The sequence below is a fragment of the Triticum urartu genome, chromosome 5A, assembly GCF_056163025.1.
Source record: "Triticum urartu cultivar PI428250 chromosome 5A, HENAU_Tu73, whole genome shotgun sequence".
NCBI classification, from domain to species: Eukaryota; Viridiplantae; Streptophyta; class Magnoliopsida; order Poales; family Poaceae; genus Triticum; species Triticum urartu.
The window spans coordinates 554,751,306-554,763,586 of record NC_141877.1 but is presented as its reverse complement, the minus strand read 5'-3'; the positions used below and the strand labels follow the sequence as shown (position 1 = coordinate 554,763,586).

The window sequence follows — 12,281 nt, the reverse complement described above, 5'->3', positions numbered from 1 at the left end:
GCTGGAAGCCATGAAATTCGAGATAGGATCCATGTATGAAAACGAAGTATGGACTTTGACTGACTTGCCCGATGATCGGCGAGCCATAGAAAATAAATGGATCTTTAAGAAGAAGACAAACGCGGATGGTAATGTGACCATCTATAAATCTCGGCTTGTCGCTAAGGGTTGTCGACAAGTTCAAGGGGTTGACTACGATGAGACTTTCTCACCTGTAGCGAAGCTGAAGTCCGTCCGAATCATGTTAGCAATTGCTGCATTCTATGATTATGAGATATGGCAAATGGATGTCAAAACGGCATTCCTTAATGGTTTCCTTAAGGAAGAATTGTATATGATGCAGCCGGGAGGTTTTGTCGATCCTAAGAATGCTGACAAGGTGTGCAAGCTCCAACGCTCGATTTATGGGCTGGTGCAAGCATCTCGGAGTTGGAACATTCGTTTTGATGAGATGATCAAAGCGTTTGGGTTTACGCAGACTTATGGAGAAGTCTGCATTTACAAGAAAGTGAGTGGGAGCTCTGTAGCATTTCTCATATTGTATGTGGATGACATACTGTTGATGGAAAATGATATAGAATTTTTGGAAAGCATAAAGGCCTACTTGAACAAGTGTTTTTCAATGAAGGATCTTGGAGAAGCTGCTTATATATTAGGCATCAAGATCTATAGAGATAGATCGAGACACCTCATTGGTCTTTCACAGAGTACGTACCTTGACAAGATATTGAAGAAGTTCAAAATGGATCAGTCAAAGAAGGGGTTCTTGCCTGTATTGCAAGGTACGAGATTGAGCATGGCTCAATGCCCGACCACGGTAGAAGATAGAGAAAAGATGAGTGTCGTCCCCTATGCCTCGGCCATAGGGTCTATCATGTGTGCTATGTTGTGTACCAGACCTAATGTAAACCTTGCCGTAAGTTTGGTAGGAAGGTACCAAAGTAATCCCGGCATGGAACACTGGACAGCGGTCAAGAACATCCTGAAGTACCTGAAGAGGACTAAGGATATGTTTCTCGTTTATGGAGGTGACGAAGAGCTCGTCGTAAAGGGTTACGTCGATGCTAGCTTCGACACAGATCTGGATGACTCCAAGTCACAAACCGGATACGTGTATATTTTGAATGGTGGGGCAGTAAGCTGGTGCAGTTGCAAGCAAAGCGTTGTGGCAGGATCTACATGTGAAGCGGAGTACATGGCAGCCTCGGAGGCAACACAAGAGGCAATCTGGGTGAAGGAGTTCATTACCGACCTAGGAGTCATACCCAATGCGTCGGGCCCGATGACTCTCTTCTGTGACAACACTGGAGCTATTGCCCTTGCCAAGGATCCCAGGTTTCACAGGAAGACCAGGCATATCAAGCATCGCTTCAACTCCATTCGTGAAAGTGTTCAAAATGGAGACATAGATATTTGAAAAGTACATACGGACCTGAATGTGGCAGATCCGTTGACTAAACCTCTTCCTAGAGCAAAACATGATCAACACCAGAACTGCATGGGTGTTCGATTCATCACAATGTAACTAGACTATTGACTCTAGTGCAAGTGGGAGACTGTTGGAAATATGCCCTAGAGGCAATAATAAAATGGTTATTATTATATTTCTTTGTTCATGATAATTGTCTATTGTTCATGCTATAATTCTGTTATCCGGAAATCGTAATGCATGTGTGAATACATAGACCACAACACGTCCCTAGTGAGCCTCTAGTTGACTAGCTCGTTGATCAGAAGATAGTCATGGTTTCCTGACTATGGACATTGGATGTCATTGATAATGGGATCACATCATTAGGAGAATGATGTGATGGACAAGACCCAATCCTAAGCATAGCTCAAAGATCGTGTAGTTCGTTTGCTATAGCTTTTCCGAATGTCAAGTATCATTTCCTTAGACCATGAGATTGTGCAACTCCCGGATACCGTAGGAGTGCTTTGGGTGTGCCAAACGTCACAACGTAACTGGGTGACTATAAAGGTACACTACAGGTATCTCCGAAAGTGTCTGTTGGGTTGGCACGAATCGAGACTGGGATTTGTCACTCCGTATGACGGAGAGGTATCTCTGGGCCCACTTGGTAATGCATCATCATAATGAGCTCAATGTGACCAAGTGGTTGATCACGGGATCATGCATTACGGTATGAGTAAAGTGACTTACCGATAACGAGATTGAACGAGGTATTGGGATACCGACGATCGAGTCTCGGGCAAGTAACGTACCGATTGACAAAGGGAATTGTATACGGGATTGATCGAATCCTCGACATCGTGGTTCATCCGATGAGATCATCGAGGAGCATGTGGGAGCCAACATGGGTATCCAGATCCCGCTGTTGTTTATTGACCGGAGAGTCGTCTCGGTCATGTCTGCGCGTCTCCCAAACCTGTAGGGTCTACACACTTAAGGTTCGGTGAAGCTAGGGTTGTTGAGATATTAGTATACGTTAACCCGAAAGTTGTTCGGAGTCCCGGATGAGATCCCGGACGTCACAAGGAGCTCCGGATTGGTCCAGAGGTGAAGATTTATATATAGGAAGTCAAGTTTCGGCCATCGGGAAGGTTTTCGGGGTAATCGGTATTGTACCGGGACCACCGGAAGGGTCCCGGGGGTCCACCGGGTGGGGCCACCTATCCCGGAGGGCCCCATGGGCTGAAGTGGGAGGGGAACCAGCCCCAGATGGGCTGGTGCGCCCCCCATGGGCCTCCCCTACGCCTAGGGTTGGAAACCCTAGGGGTGGGGTCGCCCCACTTGGCTTGGGGGGCACTCCACCCCCCTTGGCCGCCCCCCCCCCCCTTGGAGATTCAATCTCCTAGGGCCGGCGCCCCCCTAGGGGTCCTATAAATAGTGGGGGGAGGGAGGGCAGCCGCACCCTAGCCCCTGGCGCCTCCCTCTCCCTCCCGTGACACTCATCTCTCTCCCTGAGCTTGGCGAAGCCCTGCCGAGATAACCGTTGCTTCCACCACCACACCGTCGTGCTGCTGAATCTTCATCAACCTCTCCTTCCCCCTTGCTGGATCAAGTTGGAGGAGACGTCTTCCCAACCGTACGTGTGTTGAACGCGGAGGTGTCGTCCGTTCGGCGCTAGGTCATCAGTGATTTGGATCACGACGAGTACGACTCCATCAACCCCGTTCTCTTGAACGCTTCCGCGCGCAATCTACAAGGGTATGTAGATGCACTCCCCTCTCCCTCGTTGCTAGATGACTCCATAGATTGATCTTGGTGATGCGTAGAAAATTTTAAAATTCTGCTACGTTCCCTAACAAGAAGGAGTGCCAAATCCAGAGGTCCTGTGTGGCCACCGCCTCAAGTACCACACTGCAACCGCCTTTGGCGCCTTTGTACATCCCCTGCCAAGCAAATGGGCAATTCTTCCATTTCCAATGCATGCAGTCGATAATTCCAAGCATCCCAGGAAATCCTCTTGCTGCATTCTGTGCTAGGATCCGAGCAGTGTCTTCCGTATTGGGTGTTCTCAAGTATTGCGGCCCAAACACTGCCACCACTGCCCATCAGAACTTGTAGAAACACTCTATGCTGGTGGACTCGGCCATGCGCCCATAGTCGTCGAGTGAATCACCGGGAGCTCCGTATGCGAGCATCCTCATCGTTGTCGTGCACTTCTGGATGGAGGTGAATCCAAGGGCGCCGGTGCAATCCATCTTGCACTTGAAGTAGTTGTCGAACTCCCGAATGGAATTCACAATCCTGAGGAAGAGCTTTCAGCTCATCCGATAGCGGCGCCGAAATGTTTTCTCGCCGTGAAGTGGAGCATCGGCGAACTAGTCGGAGTAGAGCATGCAGTAGCCTTCGAGACGATGCCGGTTCTTTGCTTTCACCCGCCCCGGCGCCGAGCCACCTCGCCGCGGCTTTATTGCTCGCCAGCAACTGGGCGAGGGTGGCGAGCACCATGAGATGCTCTTCTTCCTGGACGTCGGCCTCGGCTTCCTCCTCCAACAGCGCGGCGAGCGCTTCCTCGTCATCCGAGTCCATCGCCGAGGCAGGCAAATCACCAAACACCTTGCGCCCGGTGGACGTGTACCCGCCGCTAAACTGCCCCTCTGCGGCCGGAAACGGCGGCCGGAAATGACCAACTGCTGTTGGAGGGGCTGCCGCGGCGAAGCTCTGCTATTTTTCCGGCGTGGAATGGCTATCTAGTGGTGAAAGGCGCCGGGCGGCGCCGGGATATAGCTACTGGCGGCCGAGGGCGCGGGGGGTGGGAGGCGAATCGGGGAAGAAAACCTTGACTTTTCCCCTGACGGCGTGGGCCAGCCGCGCTTTTCCCTTGCGCCGGAGCCCCCAACTGCCCCCCGGTGCGCCGGGTTCGGCCTGTGACCCCCGGGCGGAAAAAGGGGACGAACCGGCGTTTTTCGGCGTCCTGGGGGCACGACTAGGGTGTTTTTTGACGTCGGCGCCGAAAAAGTGGCTTGTGGGGCCTGTTGGGGACGCGGCTGAAGATGCTCTAACTACTCGGTCTAGCGTGACCTCATGTCGGAGACAATCAATCAATACCACGTCACCGGCCACATCTGTCCCGACTTCAATGACCACGCCGGTAACACGGCATGGAAAGATCATCAACAAGGCGGTTAAAAAATGGTTCTATGAGACCATGAGCCCGAGCTCGTCGGCTCCGTCCTCAATCGGGAGGCCACTGCCTTTGAGACCTGGTCGGCGATTGAGGCCTTGTTCCTCAACCATCGTCGCTCTCGGCAATTCTACCTAAAGTTCGAGCTCCATGGGATCTGCCAGGGCGACTCTTCCATCTCCACCTTCCGCATCCGACTAAGTCCTTCGCGGATGAGCTGCGAAACTTCGGCAAACTGGTGGATGAGATGACGACGAAGATCATTGAGAAGACGCCCACCCCTTGGCGTTTGATGTCGTTGTGGGCATGTTCGTGCAGGATGAGATGCCTCCAGCAATGACTTCTCTGGATCCCATAGCGCCCTCGCCGCCCACACCCGGCATCCTGCTCCCAGCCCGTCCTCTGGTGGCGCTTCGGATAGCAACACCAAGCCGCCTGGTGCGGACACCAGCAGCGGCAAGCCTGATTCTCCATCGCCTAGCCAACTCGCTGAATCCATGGACTGGGCACGTCAACGCCTACCCCGTTGCACTCCCTCCTCCGCCACGCCCGCCTCCGGTACCAAGGATCCTCGGGTCGCGTCCATCGCACGCCTACACCGCCTACGCGCGGCTCCACTACGCCACACTAGGCTACGGTGGGGTGCAGTACCTACCTGCCTGCACCCCCGATGTTGCAGTTGCAGCAGCCCCACTCCACCCCTGCACCCGATGCCACTGGAGCAGATGACGCCCCGCTCATGGGCGCCCTGCACAACCTGACGCTGCAGAACTCCACGAACGGCTGGACCGCGGACTCCGGCGCCTCCACGCACCTCGTCGTCGATCCGGGTATGCTCTCGCCACTCTCCTCCGTTTCGTGTTATCCCCATGTTTACGTTGGTAATGGACAATCCATGCACGTCACTCATGTTGGCTCGACTTCCTTCGCTGAATTCCGTCCAGTCTCAACGTTCGCCAAGCCCACGTTAGCTTTTTTTTAATCTAAATTAGACTTTATTCCTCAAATAATGCTCATATCGTTTACAAGGAGATGAGAAATAAAGTCCGGGATTACATCATCCCAAGAACCAGGCTCTTATACTAAAGCAATGTTTTGCTAACTCATCTGCTACCCGGTTCGCTTCTCTGTAGCAATGTTTAAAGGAAAGTTTGTTAAAGTCGATGGACAATTGCTTGCACTCCGCTACCACAGCACTGTCAGGCCCCATATAATCATCCATGCTCTGAAGTGTCTCCACCGCAAACAAGCAGTCTGATTCTACCTCTACTTTAGTGCATCCAATACTTGACAGAAGATAAATACCATTCCGTATTGCCATAAGCTCAGCCGAATCAACATCCCGAACATGCGGTATAAACCAAGAAGCCCCAGCAATGAAATCTCCCTTGTCATCTCGAACAACAGCTCCACTTGCTCCCGAGAGTGTGTCTGCATGAAAAGCTGCATCGACGTCAGCTTTCACCATGCCACAGGAAGGTTTCTTCCACATATGATCCCTCGGCCTCATTGGCAAATTTGGAGTGAGCGATCTTGTGTAGTTTGTTGCTAGAGCTCTGATCGATATGGCCGTCCTCTCAGGTGATTGCACATGCACTCCTTTAGCTAGCTGCCTACGCTGCCACCATAAAAACCATGCCGTTACAGAAACTAGTTCCGTAGTCGGCAGGCCATCTGTTGTTGAATTCAGCTTGATTAAAATTTCCATCGTTACTGACCCTGATCTATCTTCAGCAATCGCCCTCCGAAGTGTATCAAGCAGCCCCAGCCGAGCCCAAACAACCTGGACCTCACAGCAAGTAAACAAGGTGTGTTGGATATCCTCCATTCCAATCCTACATCGCGGGCACCGTGGCATTAACGGAATGTGGCGAGCAGCCAATACCCCCAAGCATGGCAGTACCCCATGTAGAACCTTCCAAGTGAAGTGTTTTACTTTCCCAGAACTTTCAGCTTCCATGCATCTTTCCATATACCATTTACCTGGATACTTCCTTGTCCATCTGACCTTGAGAGCCTAGTCCCGAACTGATGATCAAGTTCTCTGTAGTATGCTGAGCGCACTGAGAATGTGCCTGACCTAGTATAATTCCAAGCTACGAAATCATCCTCAATATTACTGTTTAGGGGTATTTGTAGAATCCGGTTTACATCAACTGGTGAGAAGCAGTCTCTCAAGAGCTCTTCGTCCCACATGCCAGTATGCGGATTAATAAGCTCAACAACTTTTGAGAGCATTAGCACCCCCCTTGGTGTGATTACCTTTCGTGTTACACTAGTTGGAATCCAGGGGTCATTCCATATGTCAATCTGAGATCCCGTCCCAATTCTCCATATACACCCACTATTGAAAGTCTGGATCCCTGCCACTATGCTCTGCCAAGTATAGGAAGATCCCTTCTTTGGGCCAGCTTTTAACAAATTTCCATCTGGATAATATTTCGCTTTGAGGACCTGTGCACACAAAGAGTCTGGGTTTTGGAGAAGTCGCCAACACTGTTTTGCTAACATAGCAAGATTAAAACTGTGAAGGTCCCTAAACCCCAATCCCCCTTTCTTCTTCGGTATACACAATTTCCACCATGCGAACCAATGCATCTTCTTCTGTTCATCACTATCTCCCCACCAGAAACCAGAGATCTCATCTGTAATTGCTTTACAAATTCCCTTTGGCAGTTTAAAAACAGACATGGCATAAGAAGGAATAGCTTGGGCAACTGATTTTACCAGGATCTCTTTACCTTGCATTGAGAGGGTCTTCTCCTTCCAACCCTTTAGCCTCTGACATACTCTGTCTATAAGATGTTGGAAGCAATCTGATCTATCCACTCCCACCATGGTCGGTAAACCCAGATAAGTATCTGAGACGGCCTCTGTATCAATATTCAGAACTCTGCAGCAATTTTCTCTAACCAGGACACTCGTGTTAGGGCTGAAAAATATATTAGACTTTGCATTACTTACAACTTGTCCAGAGCTACGGCAATAAGTGTCCAACACCCTTTTCAAGGTGTTTGCATTATGTTCATCCGCTTTCATCAAAATCAGTGAGTCATCAGCGAATAAGAGATGTGATATGGAAGGAGCATTTCGATAGACTAGGACCCCCTCGAGACCTCCAATTTCCTCCTCATGCAATAAGAGGCTAGATAATCCTTCTGAACATAGCAAAAAAGATAAGGGGACAAGGGGTCCCCTTGTCTCAGTCCTCGGGTAGGAATAAACTCCTCCGTCTCCGTGTTGTTGAACCTTACTCTATATGTAACTGAAGAAACACACTCCATTATCAACTTTATCCATAGATAATGAAACCCCATCTTCTGCATCACTTTCTCTAAGAAGCCCCACTCAACACGATTGTATGCTTTATTCATATCTAATTTCACAGCACAATAACCATTAGACCCACGGTTCCTCTTCTTTATCGCATGGAAGCATTCATAAGCAACAGGTACATTATCAGTAATAAGCCTACCCGGCACAAAGGCACTCTGAGTTGGTGAAATCGTCTCTGGCAATATTATCTTAAGCCTATTTGCAAGCATCTTAGATATTATCTTGTAGACCACGTTGCAAAGGGAAATAGGCCGATATTGCGTTATTACCTCAGGGTTTTCCACTTTGGGTATAAGAACAACATTAGTTGAGTTCCATCCATCCGGAATCTTCTTCTTGGTAATAGCATCCAGTACCTTATGGTTTTCCACTTTGGGTATAAGAACAACATTAGTTGAGTTCCATCCATCCGGAATCTTCTTCTTGGTAATAGCATCCAGTACCTTATCTGTGAGCTCTTCTCCCACAATATGCCAAAACCTTTTAAAGAAGATTGCATGAAGTCCATCAGGTCCGAGGACCTTCGTATCTCCAATCTGAAACAGAGCTTTCTTGACCTCCTCTCTAGAAAAATCAGAAATCAGTAGGTCATTCATGTCACTGGTTACTATAGGCTTTATATAGTTAAGTAAAGCTGGGTCGATCTCCTCTGCATTCGACGTAAACAAGCCGCCAAAATAGTCTCTGATGAGAGGCCGAAGGTCCTCATTCCCTTCGACCCAGCCACCTGAATCGTTCTTCAGCTTATTAGACTATAGTTAGCTGGAGCTATTCTCAAGGAGATGAACCGGTCACAGCCTTATCTCCTATGCATGCACTATGCACTACACGGCCACACTCACGTAGAGATAGGATGGCTAGTTAGGTTGTCGTCTGCGTGAGTCCTCTCTCTCTCTCTCTCTCTCTCTCTCTCTCTCTCTCTCTCTCTCTCTCTCTCTCTCTCTCTCTCTCTCTCTCTCTCTCTCTCTAATTTTATTTTATTTTTGAAACGAGCCAAAAGACTTGCCATTTTCATTGATCGTTGATTAAAAAGAAGAGAATTGCCCGGTTAATTGATGGAAAACCGGGCTAAAACCGATACAAGCCAACCCATATGATATGGGCACCACCGGCCAACCTGGCCAACGACATGAAACCCGCAACTGCAAAGAAGAAAGACATCTGTCGAGGAGTCACAAGCATCATCGTCATCACCAGTTGCCTCGAACGGGCGACTCTGACTTCATCATAGAGCTCCATCATCGAAGCTAAGCAGCAAACAGCCGCAGAAGCCACGACGACACATGCCAACAAATGGCCACACGCGCAAGCAACCGACAGCTCCGACTTTGATGACGAGCATCCCAAGAGAATTATGCAGGACATGCGCCCACCGTTCCCTCCACAAACGACCACCGAGTGCCTGTCATCGTTACAGCCCCACTCCACTGCAGCTCCGACTTCAAAACAACCAAGCAACCGACAGAAGGGCACCTTGGACACGCCGGGAAGAACTGACTACCGGAGTCCACGCCGCGACCCGAGCTCCTCTCGACGCCATCATCGTTGCAAAAACAGAAACCAACGCCCTGCCTCAGCAAACCACGCGGTGAAGATGCTGTCATCCATCGTTTCCTAGTCGTAGCCGGCTCCGAGACGATGCCCCCAAGGAGGAGAAAGACGTGAAGACGCCTCCATTACCCGATCCAACTAATCTGAGGTTTCCCTCCGGAGCCAAAGCCGCAGAGAGGAGGAGCACACCTCCAAGACTATGCTTTCAAGAAAGGTTATGGCACCCGCGGGCGCCGCTGTCGCCGGCTTCGATAAAGATTGGAACAAAGATTTCTCCCGGAGTTGCGTCGACCACCTGCGCCACCGCCCGCCGCCCGCCAACCACCATCCCAGCCGAGGTCGACCTCACTCTAGCCGCGGGATTCCACGATCCCACCGCCCCCAGACACGCACCACCCCCTGGCCGAAGCCGCCAACCACCACCGCAGCAACCATCGCTGCATCACAGGAACATCAACCAGAATGGAGCACCGCGTGCTAGATCCAGATCGAGCCGCTCGAGTGAAGCAGCTGAGCAGTAGCAGGCCCTCCACCCACAGTACACCTCGCACCCCTTGGATGTCAGGCCCGCCACGCCCAGCCAGTTGCTGCGCACAACGCGCGCCAGCTGCCGCCACGTCGCCTGCCGATCATCGCCCCACGCGCGTATCCAGAGTCATCGCATGTGCTCTCTATTTAATTGCCCCAACAACGTGTTCCGATTAAAAGTCCACTGAATTGATTGGAGGGGAATGAGAGTTTAAGTGGGAAAGGAAATGAGAATTGAGGAAGCCAATTCTCACTGTTTTCTTCCCACGGGGTACCCTGTTAATTCGTGGGGAGAGTTTCATCCCACGCTAATTCCCATCATATACTAAACAAGCGAATAGAAGTAAACATCTATTTCCCATGCTTAATCCCTTCATAAACTCCCTTGTGCAAACTTCCATTCCTCTGTCCAAGAGTAAGAATACAAGCATGATGCATCTCTACTCATACTCACTTTCTATCTCACAAGTTGTGGTCTGTACGGCTTAAGATGATGGGATTTTTCGTCTTTTTCTGGAAAATATGCGATAATTCTCATATGCATCGATCAAAATTCCTAAAACAAAAAATGAAAAATTTAATGAAGAATCTAATTATTTTCCCCTTTTGAACGCATGGACATTTTTGCTAGTATTTAATTAATGGACTTATGAAGCCCACTGATTGCACAGCATGGAAAATAAGAAAACTTACAAACAGACTCTTTAATAGATGCAGGGAAACCTTGTGCAGCGGTACACAAATCCTGTTTGCAGATATTTAATGGACTTAGAGTGCTTGTGGTACATCTGAGCTGAGGAGAGGAAATTCATAGCCCTGATATTTAGCATGTAAGCCGTTGCTAGCAATAGCATAGCCCAGGCTGAACCGGCTGAGAGCCTCAGGAATATGCTTCCCATCTTCTTGGGTATTTTGACAGGTCATGTTGATCTCACTATTGGGACTAAACCACTGTTTAATGCTGTGTTGTCCACACTGCTCTCCCCCGGCTTGGACAATGGCAGAGTTCGCGCACATGGTCAGGGACGGCAGGTTGATGATCCACTTGTCCAACTTGGTCGGCTTCTCCAAGCAACCAATGATCCTCCTGCAAAAGAAGAAGTCTCTTTGGTGCACGTACAGCACCGGAGTCCAACTGCACAGCTTCAACGATTGCTTGCGCTTGGACGGGATCAGCGGTGCAGTGAGCTTCTTTACGCGCTTGGGAATGGGAAGCCAGCCAAGTATGGCCACCGGTGGGTTGAAGGCGAAAGTCGGAAGCTTGATCTCCTTCTTGAGCACCATATGAGTCCCGACGTGCAGCGCCAGGGACGCGCCGGCAGAGTGCCCGGTGAGCCAAACGGGGCGGCCTGGATTATCCAGCATGAGGCGGCCGAGCTTTTGGTAGGCGAGCTTGAAGCGACGGGCGTACTTGACGGCGTCTACAGTAAGCCTGTGTCGGTGCCCCGGAAGGCGGCGACGATCAAGTGTGGAGCGGACTTGTCCTTACGGCCTTGGCCCACGTACTCGAAGATGGCAGCATAGACGTCGTCGCCGTCCTCGAGCGGCTCCCCGTGGAGGCGGAAGCCTGTGTCGGGACTTAGGGGGATAGCTTTCTTCTCCCTGGAGTAAACATGACTGACAATGCGGGCCAGGCAATCACGGCGATACTCCTCAATCGTCCTACAAGATAATATTCATATTGATAGTGATTTTGTATGTATGTATGTATTTTGGTTCGAATTAATTCGAACTAGACTAGAAACAAAGTCAAACCATGCATGCATGCATGCATGCATCGTGATTCCAAACAGGTAGGGCTTCCCCCACAGAAACAAACAAACAAACAAACAGGTAGGGCTCCAGGATGCATAATGCCATATTGCATGGAGTTAAGGTAATTAATGTTCTTACCAGTTGATCGCCGGCAGTTGATCAAATCCGGTGATTGGAAGGCGGTGCTGGTACCAGGAATAGGTTGGTCCATTTCGATAGCATCACCCTGAGACAAACCCAATCCCAAGCCGGTGGCCTGCTCGAGCTCGATGTCGATGTCCATAACATAGAACAGATGGTCGATCCCGGGCGCCTGGTACACCAGTACGTACAAGCACACGCAGCCATAATTACTAGTACTACCGCACTTCTAAAGTTAAAAGCCATGCATGCTGCATGCTACTACAGATCGAGTGCAGATACGATACCTCATATTTGCCGGCGTCTGAATCGTTGCCGACGGCGGGTTTGATGTCGCACTTGTCTTGATAGGTCTGTGCAGGTGCAGCGGCCAAC

The 12,281-nt window shown here is 50.1% G+C and overlaps 1 pseudogene; it reads left to right on the top strand.

Annotated features, from left to right (window-relative positions):
- Positions 1-3,634: 3,634 nt before the first annotated feature.
- Positions 3,635-5,324, top strand: LOC147972815 (uncharacterized; annotated as a pseudogene).
- The last annotated feature ends 6,957 nt before the right edge of the window (positions 5,325-12,281 follow it).